At 44.3% G+C, this 15,978-nt stretch overlaps 1 protein-coding gene across 2 annotated transcripts in view; it reads right to left on the bottom strand.

Moving 5' to 3' along the window:
• Positions 1 to 15,978, bottom strand: part of LOC137372972 (Kv channel-interacting protein 4) — a 419,817-nt gene that overhangs the window by 177,166 nt on the left and 226,673 nt on the right. The window contains exon 1 of one of the 2 annotated variants that reach the window (XM_068037561.1): positions 12,129 to 12,184. The exons of the other annotated variant lie outside the window; for it this stretch is intronic. The gene's annotated coding sequence lies outside the window, so the exon portion shown is untranslated. Of the gene's footprint in view, positions 1 to 12,128; positions 12,185 to 15,978 lie in introns of those variants that run through there. 2 annotated transcript variants of the gene reach the window in all.

Here is a 15,978-nt window from a genome sequence, read left to right as displayed (position 1 = left end):
ATTATTCTTTCATGGGATGTGGGCATCGCTGGCTAGCCCAGCATTTGTTGCCCATCCCTAATTGCCCTTGAGAAGGCTGTGGTGAGCCGCCTTCTTGAACCATGCTGTTGAGCTTCTTGAGTGTTGTTGGAGCTGCACTCATCCAAGCAAGTGGACAGAATTCCATCACACTGCTGACTGGAGCCTTGTAGATGGTGGATAGGCTTTGTGGAGTCAGGAGGTGAGATACTCGCCTCAGAATTCCCAGTCTCTGACCTAGTCTTGCAGCCACAGTATTTATATGGCTGGTCCAGTTCAGTTTCTGGTCAATGGTAACCCCCAGGATGTTGATAGTGGAGGTTTCAGTGATGGCAATGCCATTGAATGTCAAGGGGAGATGGTTAGATTCTCTCTGGAGATTGTCATTGCCTGGCGCGAATGTTACTTACCATTGAATTTATATAGTGAGTTTAACGTAATAAAATGTCCCAAGGCATTTCACAGGAATGTTATCAAACAAAATTTGATGCCAAGTCACAAAAGGAGATGTTAGTGCAGATGGCCAAAAGCTTAATCAAAAAGGTAGATTTTAAGGAGCGTCTTAAAGGAGGAAAGCAAGGTAGCGAGGCAGAGAGGTTTAAGGAAGGAATTCCAGAACATAGGGCCCATGCAGCTGAAGCCATGGCTGCCAATCGTGGAGTGATTAAAATCGGGGATGCACATGAGTCCAGAATTAGAGGAGCACAGATATCTCGGTAGATAGTGGGGCTAGAGGAGATTACCAAGATGCGGATAGGTGAGGCCATGGAGGGATTGGATAACAAGCAAAAATAAGGAAAACACCAATTAAATACCACTGATTCAACAAAAGCATTATCAATAGAAGTAACTTCTAACTAAAGTTTTCATATAATTTTATAATTTTTACAATATACATCAAGTTATATAAATAATAAACAAAACCAAAACCAATTATTCCCAGACCCTACCATGGAAACACAGCTTTTCGGGGTTGATGCTCAATCCTCAGGGAGAAGCACCAAAGCTGCCTGACTCCTGTAATAAAACTCGTGATATAATCTGACATGAAAACCCCAGGCCCAAGTTTATGTTTCTCCCCCTCCCCCTCTCTCTCCCTCAGTTTATTTTACCCCCTCTCCCAGTTTGTGTTTTCCTCTCTTTGAACTAGACTTTTGCTTTGGGGGTGGGAAACAGGAGTCGAGACTGTCTGTGTCTCAAACCTGTCCCTGGTCGGAAACAGTCACTCTTTGGGATTTTCACGGAGGTGCCCCCTTAATTGGCATGGACACAGGTTACCTGTCCAATTAAGTGCAGCACGCAGGCTCTCAAAGCTGGAGGACCAATCAGAGGCCTTCCAGTTTGAGAGGAGCAGCAGCCTGCAATAGAGGATAAGTAACCGAGAGGGCTTCAACATGGAGAGGGGAATTCCTCGACAGGGTGGCCTTTGGTTGCACCCACACCCAAACAGGCAGAGAGAGCCTCTAGGCCTACCTTGAGTGCTGGCACCCTGGCCTGCCACTGGCTGCCCATGTCCAGGCATTTTTTTTATTCTTTGATCGGATGTGGGCATCGCTGGGAGGCCAACATTTGTTGCGCATCTCTAATTGTCCTTGAATTGAGTGGCTTGCTAGGCTATTTCAGAGGGCAGTTAAGAGTCAACCATGTTGCTGTGGGTCTGAAGTCACATGTAGGCCAGAAGTCGCATGAAGGCCAGACCAGGTAAGGAGAGCAGATTTCCTTCCCTAAAGGACGTTAGTGAGCAAGATGGGTTTTTATGCCAATTGATGACAGTTTCATGGCACCATTACTGAGACTAGATTTCAATTCCCGATTTTTTAATTAATTAATTGAATTTATTAAATATAAATTCCTCCAGCTGTCATGGTGAGATTTGAACCTGTATACTTGGGTCTCTGGATTACTAGTCCAGTGACATGACCACTATGCCACCATCTCCCAGCAGGTTGGGAAACTGGAGGCTGATGGAAAATCCCAGTTGGCCTCTGTTAACTCTGCTTGCAAGGCTCTTAAAGGGCCTAATTAGCTGCCCGCCCTGAACTCGCCTCGGCAAAAATGACCGATGCTGGGAACAGGGTCGGCAAACAGGAATGCCGGCTGGTGGCAGTATTTTTAGGCCCTGTCTGCCTTTGTTCCCGCCCTCTATGAGGCCCAAAAATTCAGCCTTTCTCTCCTCAGTTTATGTTGCTCCGTCTCCCTCCCCCAGTTTGTGTTACTCTCTCTTTCTCTCCCCAGTTTGTATTGCTGTCTGTCCCTCAATTGATTTCTCAAGACTCTCAGAGTTTTCAGGCAAATTTCATTGGCTCCAGTGATGCTCACAGCCAGCACTGAAGTGGTGCATTCTGAATAGTGGGGGGATTAGAAGGGCTCAGACAACACAGTTTAGTTGCAAGCAATGACAGCTGAGGTTGGGCACATTCATGGACTGTTTCCCAGGTCATCAGTGCTCAGGATGTCAATCACCCATTCTGGTCGGCTTCCACCGAAACATGAGGATTGGGAACCCTAGCCTACTCTAGGCTACAGTTCCCCAAACTTATGAGGGGAAAAGACTTTCATTCCTGACTGGAATACATGGTAAGGGTAGGTAAAGACTTGGCTGTGGAACCATTCTTGGTTGGCATGAAGCCCCCTATTGTAGAACCATGATCCAGCAGCAGAGGAGGGAAGAAAGAAGTAACTGTCTAAATAAATCTCAAAATCAACATATCTGCCCTCCTTCAAAGTTGCAATATCTCTCTGAAACTCACTGACATTTGTCAATATACTTCGATTCAAGCACACTTCATTGGATATGTTCTGTCTTAGCCCTCCTTGCGCAAAGCTTCACATGATGTCAATGCTGATTTTTTAAATCTACCCCATACGTAAAGAGAGAAAGGAATTCATTGTGGAAGATCTTAGTTGCAAACATGGCAATGTTCATGCTGACATGTGCTTGGTTAAAATATCTCACAGGGCCTTTCAACAGAGTAGTTTACAGGGTAGATTTTCCTGGGGATACTGCCTATCAAACCCACAAAATTCAGGTCAGGCCCGAAATAATCCAAACTTCTCCTTAGTTTAACAAAGATTGTGCTTGAGCAGGGAAAATCCAATCTTTATCTGATACTAATGTCACTTCAATCTTTTTATAAAACACTATTTCTTATATTTCCCATATATATGTAATCAAGTGGCATTGTTATCTTAGCTGTATGAATTACAATGCAATGAATGAGAAAGTGGAACTGACAGCAGCTGAAGTTAGGTACTGGTTGATAGTTTGGAAAAGCTGATGCACTCTAAATCTGGAACCCACTCCCCAAAAAGCTGTGGTGGCTCAGACAATTGAAAATATCAAAACTGATAATATCTTTGCTTAACAAAAACCTAGCATTAAGAGTCACAGAACCCAGATAGGCAAATGGAGTTAATATACAATTCAGCGACAACCTAATTGAATGGCAGAATGAGTTCAATGTGGTGAATGGCCTACTCCTATTCTTACATTCCTCAGTAATGTAGCCAACTTTTATACCACTGTACAGTTTGATTTCACACAAAGAAAAAAAGACTTGCATTTATGTAGCGCCTTTCATGAACACCGGGTGTCTCAAAAGGCTTTACAGCCAATGAAGTACTTTTTGAAGTGTAGTCAACCCCATAGTATGGATTTCACTTTATATTATTACCCTTTCATTATCATTGATTGTTACTCAGTCACTAATATCCAGAAAACTTTGTACATAGAGTGACAGTCATAGAAATATCATCCTTAAAAGGAATTAATATCAGTGAGATGGAAAAAATACCATAATTATGTGAATATATGTGACAAACTGGATCTAGAATTTTTCTAAAATATTCAGACTGCTTATATTTTCTACATTAATATAAAAGCAAACTACTACAGATGCTGGAAATCTGAAATAAAAACAAGAAACGCTGGAAATACTCAGCAGGTCTGTCAGCATCCGTGGAGAGAGAAGCAGAGTTAACGTTTCAAACATTAACTCTGCTTCTCTCTCCACAGATGCTGCCAGACCTGCTGAGTATTTCCAGCATTCCTTGTCTTAATATTATATATTTTCTACTTATCCACTAGTATTACACCAGAATCCAGCAGCCGCAGTATTTTACTTTTGTATTTTTTTCACCAGAACTAGACTGCGTTTTCACACCCTGGAGAAAATCTTCAGTCTGTTGCTATGAGTAGTTTTCTGCTTGATGAAGCCACACATGAAGAGATGCATCTGGTTGGAGTAATTGGTGCAATAAAATGTCCCGATAGTCAGCAAGCATTCAGTGGCTTACCAAGTATATAAATCTGACTTTGAATTCGGGCAGAAAAGCAATGGGAAATAGGAGCAGAGCTAGTTGCTTTAAATTCCATGTAAAAATCCATGGGCCACCATCGCAGGAAATGAGTTAGAATGAAGAATTCAAAAGAGAAAATCACCAGGTCGGAAAATAGAATAGACCAATATGTGGATTGAAAGGGTAATTGCAGTGGTCAGGTGGAACAAGTGAGGAAGAAAAGATGAATAAAAGCAAAAGTTGTCATTGACCTGAAATATTAACTATTTCTTTCCCTGAAGAAGCTGCCTGATCTGCTGAATGTTTCCAGCATTTTCTGTTTTTATTTCAAAGGAGATGGAAGGAGTTTTGAGGGTCAGACAGGGTATGGATAGGAATCACTGTGTCTCAAACATAGAATTAGAATACACATTGCAGCAGGTTAGCTGTGGGTCTGTTACAGGTAATGGTCTTACTTACTCCACTGTTCCAGTGACAATTCAAGACTAGCATAAGATTTTTTTTTAAATGTAAATACCGTATTTTAACACAATTTGAAACAGAGATCTTTTGTTATTACTATACATCATGTTAGAAAGGCTTTGACAAGGTGCATTTCATTCTGAACTGTTTCTGATCTATTCATGTTGCAAAATTACCCTGAAAACAAAAGATTTTTTTTTTTGCTTTAAGAAATTGTTCTGAATGTTGAATTATAACTGCAAGTTTGTTTATAAGATGGCTAATTCAAAAAGAATGACAAAAATTCCTTTAACCTGAAGCAAAGCTAAAAACTTGAGTCATCAGATTTTTTTTTAAACTACCAAGAAAGATGCTATAGTGTGAAATGTTGATCTCTGCTACGTTAGCTGTAAAGATTGGAAAATGGCATTTGGGCTGGGATTTTACCCTTGGCGGACGGGAGCCGTCCACCGACCGAAAAGTCGGTGGCGAACCCGCTTCCGCCTGGCCTGGGGATCCAACCTGCATTTTGCGGGTCCCCGGCCTTTAACTGTTCTGAGGCAGGTCTTCCACCCACTTGAGGCAAGAAGTCCCACCTAATAGAGCTGATGACCAATCAGCGAGTCGGCAGCTCTTAATCCCAGCAGCGCCACCAGGAGCAGTGGGAATTGCTGGTTTTGCAGCCCAGCTTGAAGATGAAGATGTCAGGGAGCCCGGAACCAAGGTAAGCTTTTGTTGCCTTGCCAGGGGTAATCGGTCAGGTCCCGGCGAGGCAAGGGTGATCGACTGGGGGAATAGGGGGCATGTTAGGTGTTGTGTATGGTTGGTGCAGTGGGGGCGGCCCTCCATCAGGAACAGAGTGCCCGATCATGAGGGCCCCTCCCCAGGCCATCAAAGAGCCGCCTGCTTTGAAAAGGCGGCTTTTCTCGGGCCTGAGCTGCTTTCTTGGCATGGGTAAAATCCCTGTGGTGGCGGGCGGAGGCCCTTAAGTGGCCACTTAAGGGCCTTAATTGGCCTGGGGTGGGCAGGCCGTTTCTTACCACCACCGCCCTGCATAAAGTGGCAGCAGAAGCGGGAGCGATTCATGGAAGGGTCCCCCGAGCCTCCCGTTCCATTTTCTGCCCCCCCACCACACCCCCCCAACACCTTCCCGCTCTTTGGGGGGGGGGGGACGTCGACCTCTGGTCTCAGCATTTCAAATGTAAGGATTCAGTCAGAGTTCTTCTGTCAATTAACATCCAGTGATCTCTCTAGAAAGTGCATACGTGTGGATCTCCTTCAGGAGTCATAGAGTCATTTAAGGCAGAGAAGGAGGTCATTCAGCCCATAAGCTATGCCAGCTCTCCACAGAGCTATTCAGTCAGTCCCATTCCCCCGCTCAATCTCTGTAGCCCTGCAAGTCTATTTCCTTCAACTGGCCATCCAATTTCCTTTTGAAGTCATTGATTGTCTCTGCTTCCACCACCCTTGTGGGTAGAGAGTTCCAGGTCATCACCACCCGCTGGGTAAAAAAGTTCTTCCTCATATTCCCCTTGCATCTCTTGCTCAAAACCTTCATTTTGTGTCCCCCAATCCTTGTACCATTCGTTAATGGGAACAGTTTTTACTTGTCTAACTTATCTAAGCCTGTCATAATCTTGTACATTTCTATTAAATCTCCTCTCAATCTCCTTTCTTCTAAGAAGAATAACCCCAGCTTTTCCAATCTAACCTTGTAATTAAAATCCTCCAACCCTGGAACCATTCTGGAAAATCTCCTCTGCACCTCTCAAGGAACCTCACATCTTTCCTAAAATGTGGTGACCAGAACTGGATGCAACACTCCAGTTGAGGCCTAACCAGAGCTTTAGAAATGTTCAGCTAACTTTCCTGCTTGTGTACTCAATGCCTCTGCTTATGAAGCTCAAGATTCCATATGCTTTACTAACCATTTTCTGAATATGTTCTGCCACCTTCAAAGATTGATACACATGCACCCCCAGGTCCCTCTGTTCCTCAACACTCTTTAGAACTGTGTCATGAAGTCTATATTGCCTCTCCCTATTCCTTCTGCCAAAATGCATCACTTCACACTTCTCTGTAATAAATTCCATCTACCACCTTTCTTCCCATTCTGCTCGCCTATCTATATCCTGTTGCAGGTGGTTCATATCATCCTCACTGTTTGCCACACTTCCAAGTTTGGTGTCGTCAGCAAATTTTGTGATTCCGTTCACCACTCCAAGATCAAAGTCATCTGTATATAGCAAAAATAGCAGTGGTCCCAGCACTGTTCCTTGGGGAACACCACGATCTACCATTCTCCAGTCTGACTATGACTTACTATGACTTGCTGTTTTCTGTCCTGAAGCCAAATTTTTATCTAATTGAACACTTACCCTCCAAGTCCATGACCCTCAATTTTGCTAACCAGATTTTTATGTGGTACCTTGTCAAATGCTTTCTTAAAATCCAAATAAACAACATCCACCACATTCCCTTCATCGACCATCTCTGTTACTTCATCAAAAACTTCAGTTTGATTAGTCAAGTATGATCTGCCTTTTACAAATCCATGCTGGCTATCCTTAATTAACTCAAATCTCTCCAAGTATCTGTTGATTTTTTTTCCTGATTATTGTTTCTAAAACCTTACCCACCACTGATGTTAAACTAACTGGCCTTAAGTTGCTAGGACTGACCTTACACCCTTTCTTGAATAAGGGTGTCACATATGCTACTCTCCAATCCTCTGGCATCTCCCCCGTCTCCAGGCAAGATTGGAAGATTATGGAAAGCTCTTCCACTATCTCCATCCCCACTTCCTTTAGCAACCTAAGATGCAAGGCATCCGGACCAGGTGACTTATCTACCCTAAGTATAGCCAGGAGGTTGAAACAGTTGCTATGCAAACTCAGTGTTCTGCTCAATCTGAGCTGTCTTGCCCTATTCAAACTGGTCACCAGGACCACATTTTTTCAGCCCTGTAGTATTACCCCCTTGGGCCCCACCTCTCTCTCAGGTGCTAAAACCCCATAGCTATTCTTTATCAGAAAAGCTCTGCAGCCCATATCTTCTCTTGCACAAAGCCCTATCCCTATCCTTGCATAGAACATTTTCAAAACGCTGCACTGTTCCAGCTCTCTTTACCTCAGTGCCATATGTCCCCATCCATATCGTCCATTCCTCTAACTCTACATTACTGTCAACTGTTCCCTCCGCTTCACCAAAGGCCAATTTCTCTGCCCCTGTGTCTCTGCTCTTTGGAGCACTCTTCCAAAGTCAGCTTATCTAGTTCCTCTGTCTTGTCCTTCAAAAACCTCCTGAAAATTAATAGAAGTAGATTTTGACTTTGTGCAGGTATAAAATAGGTGATAGTGAATCAACAGCTATTTTCATCTTTCCTGATTTTGATTTCTATTGAAGTCAGTAGAAATGAAAATTGGGGGAGATATAATCTGGGCTGCCAGCTCGCTATCCACCTGTTTTGCACTATTGCACAAAGCTAAAATCTAGCCCAATAGGTTTAGCTGGTTCTTCAACTTTTTTAAAATTCATTCATGGGATTTAGGCATCGCTGGCTAGGTCAACATTTATTGCCCATCCCTAATTGCCCTTGAGAAGGTGGTGGTGAGCTGCCTTCTTGAACCACTGCAGTCCATGTGAGGTAGGTACACCCACAGTGCTGTCAGGATGGTGTGTGACTTGGAGGGGAACTTGCAGGTGATGGTGTTCCCTTGCATTTGCTGCCCTTGTCCTTTTAGTTGGTGGAAGTCGTGAGTTTGGAAGATGCTGTCTAAGGAGCCTTGGTGCATTGCTGCAGTGCATCTTGTAGATGGTACACACTGCTGCCACTGTGCGTCAGTGGTGGAGGGAGTGAATGTTTGTGGATGGGATGCCAATCAAGCAGGCTGCTTTGTCCTGGATGGTGTTGAGCTTCTTGAGTGTTGTTGAAGCTGCAGCCATCCAGGCAAATGGAGAGTATTCCATCACACTCCTGACTTGTGCCTTGTAGATGGTGGACAGGCTTTGGGGAGTCAGGTGAGTTACTCGCCTCAGGATTCCTATCCTCTGACCTGCTCTTGTAGCCGTGGTATTTATATGGCTACTCCAGTTCAGTTTCTGGTAAATGGTAACCACTAGGGTGTTGATAGTGGGGGATTCATCGATCATAATGCCATTGAATGTCAAGGGGAGATGGTTAGATTCTCTCTTGTTGAAGATGGTCATTGCCTGGCACTTGTGTGACGCAAATGTTACTTGCCACTTATCAGCCCAAGCCTGGATATTGTCCAGGTCTTGCTGCATTTCTACATGGACTGCTTCACTATCTGAGGAGTCACGAATGGTGCTGAACATTGTGAAATCATCAGCGAACATCCCCACTTATGACCTTATGATTAAAGGAAGGTCATTGATGAAGCAGCTGAAGATGGTTGGGCCTAGGACACTACCCTGAGGAACTCCTGCAGTGATGCCCCGGAGCTCAGATGATTGACCTCCAACAACCACAACCATCTTCCTTTGTGCTAGGTATGATTCCAACCAGCGGAGAGTTTTCCCCCTGATTCCCATTGACTTCAGTTTTGCTAGGACTCCTTGATGCCATACTCAGTCAAATGCTGCCTTGATGTCAAGGGCAGTCACTCTCACCTCACGTCTTGAGTTCAGCACTGTTGTCCATGTTTGAATCAAGGTTGTAATGAGGTCAGGAGTTGAGTGACCCTGGGCTCCCCCAACTTTCCCTTCAAATTGGAACCCAAACTGAGCGTCACTGAGCAGGTTATTGCTAAGCAAGTGCTGCTTGATGGCACTGTCGACAACACCTTCTATCACTTTACTGATGATTGAGAATTGACTGATGGGGCGGTAATTGGTCGGGTTGGACTTGTCCTGCTTTTTGGGTACAGGACATACCTGGGCAACTTTCCACATTGCCAGGTAGATGCCAGTGTTGTAGCTGTACTGGAACAACTTGGCTAGGGGTGCGGCAAGTTCTGGAGCACAGGTCTTCAGTACTATTGTTGGAATATTGTCAGGGCCCATAGCGTTTGCAGTATGCAGTGCCTTCAGTTGTTTCTTGATATCACGCGGAGCGAATCAAATTGGCTGAAGTCTGGCATCTGTGGTGCTGGGGACGTCAGGAGGCGGCCGACATGGTTCATCAACTCGGCACTTCTGGCTGAAGATTGTTGCAAATGCTTCAGCCTTCTCTTTCGCACTGATGTGCTGGGCTCCCCCAACTTTCCCTTCAAATTCCTTCCTGTTTGCTGCTTAGTTCCTCTTCTGTTTCTTTCTTTTGGGTGCAAAGCTCCACAGTTCCCTTCCTAAACTTCTCTGCCTCTTTTCCTAGCTTTCCTCCTTTAAGACACTCCTTAAAACTTACCTCTTTGACCAAGCTTGGCGTCACCTGGTCTAATATTTCCTTAAGCGGCTCGGTGTCAAATTTTTGTTTGATAACACTCCTGTGAAGTGCCTTGGGACATTTTTTACGTTAAAGGCATAATATAAAAATAAGTTGTCGATGTTTTCTCTGTAAAGTGTTTCTCTGTGAGTGATACTATACAAATTAGGGGAAAAAAGCTGCTTCTTGGACTTGATTGGTAAATTCCTGCAGCCCTTCTCAGTTGCAGCAACAAAATATGAACAGTAACAGAAATGAGTAATGCAGCACAATTTACTTGGACTCTTTCCTGTTAGGCTATTGTCATTCAGGACCTGTGGACTGCCATGATAATGGTCAAAATATTCATTATTCTTCACAGGATAAAGGGGAAATGAAAATTTGTTTTGCATAATGAACAGCTCAAAAGATAAACTATCCCTCTTTGATACAAATTTATGTTGGTGTTACGAATATGTGTTTTACTTTGATGACAAACTGTCATTTTTCCTCTGATTTTCTGGGAAAGAAATTAAGATGAAGCACCCTTATTGAAAATGATTATTGAATTTGAAAACCTACAGCTACTGGGAGAAAGAAAATGTTACAAGAACATCAATTGCCAGAAGAGTATTGCTTATGGATTAGGTTGAGAATGGCACTTAAGAAATATAGCTCATTCACAATTTTACATATAGATTTCACTTTTTGCTTAAATTAAATTAATGGCATAGTGAATATTCAACATGGGTTTATCTTAAAGATAAAGGCTGGATTTTATGCAGGAGGTGGGGCTTCTGGCACCAGGCCAAAAATTCAGGGGGCACCTTACCTCTGTGTTTTTTCTGACCCCTGGAGTGATCCTCTGGTTTTTTGGGGTTGAAGTTTAAGGAGGCGGGATCCCCATCCATTTAAACACTTAATCGGAACGAGGATCCCGCCCCCAGGATTTGCCGGCCAAACACAGGGCTCAGCAGTATCAGTAGCGCCAGCAAGAGCGGTGGCCGCTGCCGGTACGGCATAGGCTTCAGACCTAGGTCCAGCGCTGGAACTCCACAGAAGAGGTAAGTGAGGCAGGGTTGTCGGGGCCACTCCGGAAAGCCCCGGCGAGGGGGAAAGGCGGGGTGAGCATTCAGTCCAGGGGGAGGCGGGTCCCCAGGGGGTACAGTTGTTCCCGCTGGGGGTCCTCCGTAGGCCACAAATTGCCCAGGAAGGATGCCACCCCCCACAAGCCTGCAGGGACGGTGCCTCGCAGACAACTCCCCCCTCCGCTGCTGTTAAGATCCCAGAGGCGGCAAGAAGAGGCCCTTATTTGGCTTCTGGGTGGGAAGACTGTCATTGGCGTTGAGTTCCTTGACGGCCGTTGCTGCTCCGATTCTCCGCCCACCACCCCACCACGAAATCCATTGTTGGGAGAAGAAAAAGATTCAGCCCAAAGAGCTTATATAAGAATATTCTTGTCTTAATGAAATTCTTCTTTAACCCAGCAACAACTTTCAATTATGTAGGACTGGAAAGATGGCCAGCAAGCCAAAGATGGAAAGATTGGGGCTGGCCAAAGCTTTAATTAAAGAGGTGGGTCTGAAAGGAGGAGAGGGAGATGGAGTTGGGTGGGTGAATTCCAAACCGTGGGACTTAGATGGTTGAATGATGAAGGAATGGAGTGGTTTGTAAGAAGTCAGAATTAGAGGAATGAAGGAAGGTAGAGCTGGATGAAGTTATAGAGTTAGGGCAGGGAAAAGCCATTGAGGGATTTGAACACAAAGAACAGAATTTTAAGGGCTGGACTTTACCGAACGCCGACATCAAGTATCATGGCGAGTGGGCCTGACAAATGCCTCCAGGAGAGGCCCACCACAGGCCTCGATGCCGGGAAGGCCCAGCCCCACATTACTGGCGGCGGCGAGGCCTCGTGCCGGCACCACCACCCCGCCCCCTGCCGCCGCTTGGCGCTGGGATCAACATTCAAATCTGCTAATTAATTAAAATTATTGAATTAATTACTTACCCACTCCTGCTGTCAGTCCCGGTGCGATAATCGTGCCGGTGGCTGGCACTCCTATGCCTTCGGATCGGATGGAGATCCGAGGTGGAACCACTGTTGGGAAGGGGGGAGCAGGTACGATTTCAGGGCAGGAGGGGGGAAGCGGAGTCAAATGTCTCTAATTGGTGTAGGGGGTGGTGTGAAGGGGTAAAGTTTAAAGTTTTCGAACTTTGTGGGGGAAGGTCGGGAGCACAAGGTAAATGTTTTGCGGGGGGAGAGGACAAGTAATGAATTTGACGGTCATTGGGGGGTTGGTGGGAGAGGGTCAGGATAACTTTATTTAACTTGTGAAAGCGATCTTTCTTTAAATATTTAAATTAAGTAAAAGGGGCTGATGCCATTGCTGGGCATGGACCGCACCCCCCCCCCCCACCCCCCACGTCATCGGGGGGAGGGAATGGGTGCGATCTGCCCTGGCCATTTAAATCAGCCGCCACGTTTAATATCACAGTGGCTCCATCAAGCTCGACCTGCACATGTGGGCCGCCATTGTGAAACATAAATTTCAGCCCTACTTTTAGGTTTGGGGGATCCAGGGGCCAATGTCGATCAGCCAGGACAGGTCTCATGGGCAAATATGACATGGTGAAGAATAGGATATAAAAGGAAAAAACAGATACAGATGGCAGGGTTTTGGATGAACTGAAATTTACAGAGTGCAATGAATGAGAGATTGGGCAGGACAGTATTGGAATAGCCACGTCTGGAGGTGACAAAGACATGGATAAGTGCTTGAGTTGCTGGTGGGTTGAGGCAGGGGCAGAGTCAAAGATGGGCAATGTTCAGGAGGTGGAAGTAGGTGGTCTTTGTGATGAAGACTTTTTGGGTCAGAAGATCAGCTAAGAATCAAATAGGATGTTGAGGTTGTGAACAGCCAGTTTAGCTTGATAGAGTGGCCAGGCAGAAAGTGGAATCAGTGACAGGGGTATGGACTCCTGATTGAAACTTGAAAGTCCCCTTCAAAGAAAATGGGAAAAATATATAACTTTAAGGAGCAAAAATATTAATCTTTTTCTCTTTGAATTAATATTTAAAGCCATTTCATATTGCTGGAATGACCTGAAACTGTCACTGTTTTTTTAACTTTATTTCATACATTTATATTAATTAACTGCAAACTAATAAATATAAATCCATAATTTCCAGCATCTCTTGTTCCCAATGATATTTTCTCTTAAGCTAAAAGCTTGTGTCATAATTTATTAATCATAGAATCTCATTTCCCTCCAGGTTTAAAATTAATTAAAGCCATGCTTTAAGAAGTTTGGTAAAAGACTGACAACTATTAATACCTATCAAGCAGGCATCAAGTAGCGTTCTCCCAAATAGACATGTAAAGACAGACAGAATATTTTGTAACAAAAAGAAGGATGATTAGATAGACTGAAGTCCAGAACAAGTGATGCCCTGCAGTTCAAGCTTAACTCTTGTTGGTGTCATTTGCAATATTAGTGAGTCTACCAAAACTAATCAAGACATATTGCCACTTTTAGTAAATACTACGAGTCCATTGTCCCATCATCAGTTTTATCCTCTTATATCTCTCCTCCTGGAGCTAGCCTTCCAGTGGTTCATCGTCCTTCTGACATTTCTTTGTATTGTATGTGACCTAGGCTGTGAATATTGACAGGTTATGCAACAAGGGAACTGTACTAATCTAACCCTGGTATGACATCAAGGCACACACACTTTTCAATTTTCCAATAAGGATCACTGGATAGGAATCAGAAGCAGGAACCCAAGCCAATATACTCCCTGGCCAAGGACGATGAAGATAATTGTTGCATCTACATCGACAGCTAACTCAACACAACTGGTGAATAAAACATCAATGTTCCTGGTATGTAAGGTTCAGTAGAGCAAGCATGGAGAATTTAATCACACACACCTTTTATTTACATTTGTTTGTTCTACAGGCTATGAAGACTCCTATCAATCTATAACCATATATTTTTTTTAATCTTACATCTACACACATCCTCTTTAAAAAAAACTCCTATACTCCAATCAACTTTACCTATCTATACATCTTATTAAAAATCTTACATCTGTGTACCTGGTCCAATTATTCCCCTTCTCTCTAATCCTACTTCATCTGAAGATTACAATTGGCCTCGACTCCCTGGATACAACAGTATGGGAGATCAAGAGTAATATATTAAAAATCTTACTTGTGTATGCACTTCCTGTCTACCAAAGCTTACATCTTGATGTCAAATTTTTGTGTCAACTTTTCCATTATAAATCCATATGTCCACATTTGAAATGGCAAATTTACATGGTGTAATTATATCTTCCTGCAAGTACATTTTTCATCTCCCAGCTCCTCAGCCTATACCACAGAAAATTCCTATGCTCTACAAAACTCTACTTTTCAGCTTCCCACACTGCCATGAATTTTGTGAATTAACTATAAATAATAACATAAAATCAAAGTATTTGGTAAAAATGCAGACAAAAAACCCAAATTTTACACCTCCCCCGGGAATGGGCTGGGTGCTGTGTCCGTCACCTATCCACCTCCGCTGGTACTTTACCAGTGGGCGGGTCAGGTGCTGGGTTACACGCCCACTCTTACACCAATTGAGGCCCTTAAGTGGCCAACTGATGGACACTTAAGGACCTCTTCTGCTACCACTGGTATTTTACCACCACCTGCAGAAGCTGCCCAGAAAAACCTGGTGGCTTCCTTGCGGGCTGGGTGGGGCCCTCCTGATTGGACAGCCTATACCCAATGGAGGGCCCCCCCCCCCCAGTGTCGCGGACCTCCCCCACTGGAAGACCACCCTCTCCCCTTGCAATTGACCCTCTCCCCCTCAACGGGGCCGGGCTCAGTGGCCTCGGCGAGCCCTGATCCCACTTTACCTTATTCTCCAGCTTCCATCGCTGGCTGGGTCTGGGGCTTGCTGCAGTCCCTGCAGGGGCCACAGCTCCAGGTGGTAATCTTGGACTGAAGAGCTACCAGTCCACTGATTGGCCAACAGCTCTTGGAGGTGAGACATCCTGCCTCAGAGGAGTAAAAGCCATGACCCCAGGCATTTAATTGCCTGAGCCATGCAAACTAGCATTGTGGCTTCCAGGGCTGGCGGAGGTGGGCATGCCCCCAACTTTCCAGATGGCAGGTGGGGTCACTGCCTCTTGGTTAAATGCTGGCCCATGACTTTAAAATAAGTACTGAATTACATCTGCATGTCTATCTCCAATTATCCCCTGCACTCTAACCCTGCTTCACCTGAAGACTGCACTTGGTCTTATCACCCCATATGTAATGACACAAATGATTGACTAGTAATATATTAAAAATCTTGCATATATTGCAAATTTGCTTCTTGTCATAAATTTTAACTGTCAAACTGTAGGATATTTTTGGCTCACAGATGCTCAATTCCATGAAGGTTTTACTGGCTGAAAGTGGCCCTTTATGGCATTGTCTTCGTGGCTCTGTCAGTCTCCCAATGGATTCATGGTGGGATACCAGTAGAACCACCCACAGAGTCAGAGTACCACCACAGGATATCTGATAGTGTTTTATAAAAATGATGCAGCCTAAGTGCAAAGCTATATAAGAAACAGGATAGCAAGAATGTAAAAAGATTGTTCACGTCATCCAGCTTTTTCTGTGATTCAGGTCCATGTATTTACACCTCTTACATCTCTTTCCTGGCTTAGTGCAACATTTTCCCTTCATTCTTAGCAGAATCAATAATCTAACCAATTTTCGGAATGCTCAACCCAATCCCCAATTACTATATTGGTGGCGATCTATTCTGTAACTCGTATGGAGTAAAACTGGGACTACTTTGTTATTCAATCC

Source organism: Heterodontus francisci, chromosome 1 (assembly GCF_036365525.1).
Source record: "Heterodontus francisci isolate sHetFra1 chromosome 1, sHetFra1.hap1, whole genome shotgun sequence".
NCBI lineage: Eukaryota > Metazoa > Chordata > Chondrichthyes > Heterodontiformes > Heterodontidae > Heterodontus > Heterodontus francisci.
Note: the sequence above shows the minus strand (reverse complement) of the source record. Positions and strands in the feature narration are given on the sequence as shown.